The sequence below is a fragment of the Papio anubis genome, chromosome 6, assembly GCF_008728515.1.
Source record: "Papio anubis isolate 15944 chromosome 6, Panubis1.0, whole genome shotgun sequence".
In the NCBI taxonomy this organism is placed as follows: domain Eukaryota; kingdom Metazoa; phylum Chordata; class Mammalia; order Primates; family Cercopithecidae; genus Papio; species Papio anubis.
In genome coordinates, this window is record NC_044981.1 from 123432250 (window position 1) to 123437259 (window position 5010).

The following is a 5010-nucleotide window of genomic DNA, read 5'->3' on the forward strand; positions in this document are numbered from 1 at the left end:
ATTATTAAACCGTCAAACTAGAATTTTATACCAAGCAAAAGTATGTTCAAGAACTAAGGTGAAATAAAGACTCTTTCACACATACAGAAGCTGAAAATATTTATCACCAACAGACTTGCTCTATAAGAAATGTCAGGCTGGGTGTGGTGGCTCATGCCCATAATCCCAGCACTTTGGGAGGCCAAGGTGGGTGGATCACAAGGTCAGGCAATCAAGACTATCCTGGCCAACATGGTGAAACCCCATCTCTACTAAAAACACAAAAATTAGCTGGACTTGGTGGTGCACACCCGTAATCCCAGCTTCTCAGGAGGCTTAGGCAGGAGAATCACTTGAACCCGGAGTCAGAGATTGCAGTGAGCTGAGATCACACCACCACACTCTAGCCTGGCAACAGAGCAAGACTCCATCTCAAAAAAAAAAAAAAGAAAGAAATGTCAAAGGAAGTTCTTCAACCAAAGACATGAGGAAAAGGGAAGAAAAGGAAGAGATGGGTCAAACAGAAGACAAATGGCAAGATGACAGACTTAAATCTATCAATTATCACATTAAATATAACTTTGTCAAAACATCTCAGTTAAAAGGTAGAGACTGTCAAATAGATAAGAAACACAGGCCGGGTGCAGCAGCTCACACCTGTAATCCCATCACTTTGGGAGGTTGAGGCTGGCAGATCACCTGAGGTTGGGAGTTCGAGGCCAGCCTAACCAAACCCTGTCTCTACTAAAAATACAAAATTAGCTGAGCATGGTGGTACATGCCTGTAATCCCAGCTACTTGGGAGGCTGAGGCAGGAGAATTGCTTGAACCCAGGAGGCGGAGGTTGTGGTGGGCCGAGATTGCTCCATTGCACTCCAGCCTGGACAAGAGGTGAAACTCCGTCTCAAAAAGAAAAAGAAAAAGAAGACCAAACTATATGTTGCATATAAGAAATGTGCTCTCTCTCCATATATATATATATATAGAGAGAGAGAGAGAGTTTTTTTGTTTGTTTGTTTGTTTGTTTTTTTTGAGATGGAGTCACTCTGTCGCCCAGGCTGGAGTGCAGTGGTGCAATCTAGGCTCACTGCAAGCTCCGTCTCCCGAGTTCACGCCATTCTCCTGCCTCAGCCTCCTGAGTAGCTAGCACTACAGGCGCCCACCACCATGCCCAGCTAATTTTTTGTATTTTTAGTAGAGACGGGGTTTCACCGTGTTAGCCAGGATGGTCTTGATCTCCTGACCTCGTGATCTGCCCACCTCAGCCTCCCAAAGTGCTGGGATTACAGACGTGAGCCACCGCACCCGGCCTTTTTTTTTTTTTTAATATCAGTCTAGCTAGAGATTGACCAATGTTATTGATTTTCTCAAAGAAAGTGCTTTTGCTGTTATTCATTTTCACACACACACACACACACACACACACACACACAAACACACACATTAGATGTTAAAAGACAGAAAAAGATAGTCTCGCTAACCTTAACTAAAAGAAAGTTGTAGTGACTATATTACTATCAGACACGATAGATTTCACAGCAAACAATATTACATGGAATTTCTCAAGTTTATTTCATAATGACAAAGGGAGGTCATAAACAAATCTAAACATTTATGCACCTAATAATAAAATACATCGAGCAAAAACTGATAGAACTACAGGAGAGGCAGACAAATTATGGTTGGAGATTTAAATATTCCTCTCAATAGAAATGATCTACTAATTATATTTAAACTGAGTGACTGCATTTCCTGGATTCTGGATGGTTGCCCTTCATTAGCCAAATTGAAGAAAGAAACTCCTTGGACCAGATGCTTCAAAGCTGAAGCCCGCAGGACCATAGAAGAATACCTTGAAGATATTGTTTGCATCAAAATCACCCAAATTCATGTCCTCCTTATCGAGGTCCTGTCCACTGTGATAATGAATCGTTTTCTTGGAATCAAAGAGGATGGTAAAGACCTTGCCACTTCCTTGATCTTCTCCTCCTCCTTTTGAACCCCAGCACTGGCTCCATCATGCCGATGTGAATGGTACATAAAGGTCTGTTTCCAATAAGCTTTCTTGATCTTGTCCTCAGAGGCATTCTTGTCCACTCCCAGAACTTTGTAGTAATTATCCCTCTTACTCTTCTTCAGTTCCAGCTGTGCATTTTTTAGGAGCTGTTTGTATTCTTTTGTTTTCTCCATCTGATATACTTTTTACATAGCCTCACACTGTTTCCTCATACTGTTCTGTGTCCATCAAACACTGAGCTCTTCTCAAGCAGGCTTTTATGTAAGCGCCAGGAGCTTCACTGCATTTGTGCAGCTGTCTATTGCATCATCTAGTTTCCCAAGCTCAGAATTAACTGTATCCCGGTTTCAGTAGAGTTTAGCAATTGCTTTTATATTGTTGAGGTCTATCCCAGGGCTTCCGTGTCCAGTTCATCAGCTAGTTTGTAATTTCCTTCCCTAAATGCTTTATTCCAGTCTTCTTTCTTTGTGTTAAATGCTCTGGCATTTCTGCACCCAACACAGGCCTTCTCATGGTCAGGAGCCATTCTGAGAGCCTGTACAAAAAACTGAACAACTGCCTGCTCAATACAATCTTCATAATAAAGGCAAAGACCGCGTACATACAGAGCATCCACATTGGTGGAATCCATTCATAAAATGTCACTGGCCGCAGACTGTGTTTCTGGATAATGATCCGGCACTGCTAAACATCCTGCTTTGAGGGATGTGGAAGTGATGGCAGACAGGAGCAAATTCTAGGGCATAGTCCATGCAGAAAACAACCTTCTGAAAAGCCCACTTCTCAAAACCTGTTTCTGTGACTTTCTCCTATTCCACAACTGCATTAGCATTTGTGAACTCCTGTTGCGAGTGAGCATTGTTATGATCCAGTTCTAGGGCTTTCTGAAAACTGCAATGTGCTGCCATGGCATTCCCTGGAGAGAGGTGGCACTTGCCCTCTCGTAGATGTCCCCGGAAGAAACCATCAGCCAATTTCACTGACTGTGAAAGCATCTCCAAGCATTTCCCAAAAACTTCCAAGCATCATCAATATGGCTGCTCTATTACTATAATAGCTAGCATTTTTAGGGCACATATCTGTGGCTTTTGTCTAATAGTTATAAGCTTCGTTGTAATCTTCCTTGGCATAGTGTGCATTTCCTTGTTGCTTCAAAGACTCTGCTTCAGTATTTTAAATTACAAACTGGCAAAGCTGCCCTCCTTTTATTGAGGCAATCCTCCCTTTTTGTTCTTCTCCATCACTGTCCTGGCAAGCCCTCTTTGCTTCCTCTTCATGGAGCAGCCCTGGCTTTGTTGCCGCCATTACCACGTTGCACAATGGAGCAACTGACAGTTTCTTAAAAAGCTAATTAGATCCCTGCCATATGATGCAGCAATTCCACTCCTAGATATTTACTTAAAGGAAAACAAAGCATATATCTATACACAAAACTTGTAGATGAACATTTATAGCAGCTTTATTTATAGCAGCAGAAACCCGGGGGGAAAAAGGCTTCAATATTTATGTTCAGGTGAGTGGATAAACAATTTTTGGTATGCCCATATAACAGAATACAAATCAATGCAAAAAGTGAGCTATTGACTCACACAAAACATGGAAGAATCTCAAAAAGATTATGCTGAGTGAAAAAACATGTATTTTTTTCTCAAAATGCATACTGTATTCCATGTATGTAAAATTCTAGAACACCAACTAATCTACCATGTTAGAAAGCAGATCAGTGGTTGCTTGAGGACTCAGAGGTATAGGGAGCAGGGAGAAGAAGGCGGTATTACCAAGGGGCATGAGGAAGCTTATGATGCATATTTTCATTATCTTGATTGTCATGCTGGGTGCAAACAAATGTCAAAGCTTTTCAACGTTTATTGTTTAATTACGTGCATTTTGTTGTATGTCAATTTGGCCTCAACAAAGCTGTTAATAAAAAGTTTGTCAAACTGATGTTCCCCAGTAAATGAAATTTACTTCACGTCACCAACCAAAAACTGTACAAGGTCCATTTTTCCTCTGTTCTGTGTTTACAACTGACACTTAATATGAGAGACAGAATATTCAAAAATTCTATCTGCTAAGGGCCACAAATTATCAAGTCTCTGGTCAAGGGTGGCCAACCACTGGTTAGGGGCTCAAGACAAAAAACGCAGAACCAACACATTCAACTGACCATGATCATTTGCCCAAGGGTAATCTCAGTTCAAGTGTGCACTTCTGCCAGTACAGACACTTGCTTCTTTATTACCCAAATGCTTGCACACATCTCACAAACTGGCACTATTTCACCAATGATGATTTGGAATTATAGTGGCCACTTTGGAAGAATTCCATATGTTTCCAAAATTGTCCATCTTGCAGTGTTCTTAAAGCAAATGAAGTTGCTCTTCATTAGGACAGTAAAGTCCTAATATTGAATGTACTGTCTTTTTTGATTGGAGTAAAGAAGCTTCTAAATAAAATTCCGATTCCATAATAGCTTTAATTACAAGGAAAGCACCAAAAATCCATAGCTTATTACAGTCTGTCCTTTGATCCTGTAGCAAAGACCTACCTTGCCTTAAGGCTACAGCAGCCACTGCCAAATTCATGGCTGCGTCTGCTGGCACAATTCCAGGGGCTTTCTGGGAGCTAATGCTACACAATTTTGGCCCTTAACTGAAAATACCGATTTCCAGCAAACTGGTTTACTCCTGTAAGATCGTCTTACCTCTTCGCAAATTACTATTATTATAACACTTTATACCTTGCTACTTCCATTCTTAGGAAAAGAAGAAATGCAAATAACTTGGGGTTACCTAATTCATATAACACCTCCTTAAAGTTAGATGCCACTTGGGCTAATTGAAATTTGGGGGAAGAAGCCTAAATTGAATGATTTTACCGTGAAATAATGTCTTAAAAATCCTAATTTGGCTAGGTTTATCCTGAGTTAGAAGAATTAAATTTGTCATTACCAGGTAGAAATTTAGCATTTATGACAGAAATTGAATTTGGTTATAGAAAAATTTTAAAAATCT

The 5010-nt window shown here is 40.5% G+C and overlaps 1 pseudogene; it reads right to left on the bottom strand.

Moving 5' to 3' along the window:
* Positions 1 to 1276: 1276 nt before the first annotated feature.
* Positions 1277 to 3166, bottom strand: LOC101024663 (annotated as a pseudogene).
* Between the last annotated feature and the right edge of the window lie 1844 nt (positions 3167 to 5010).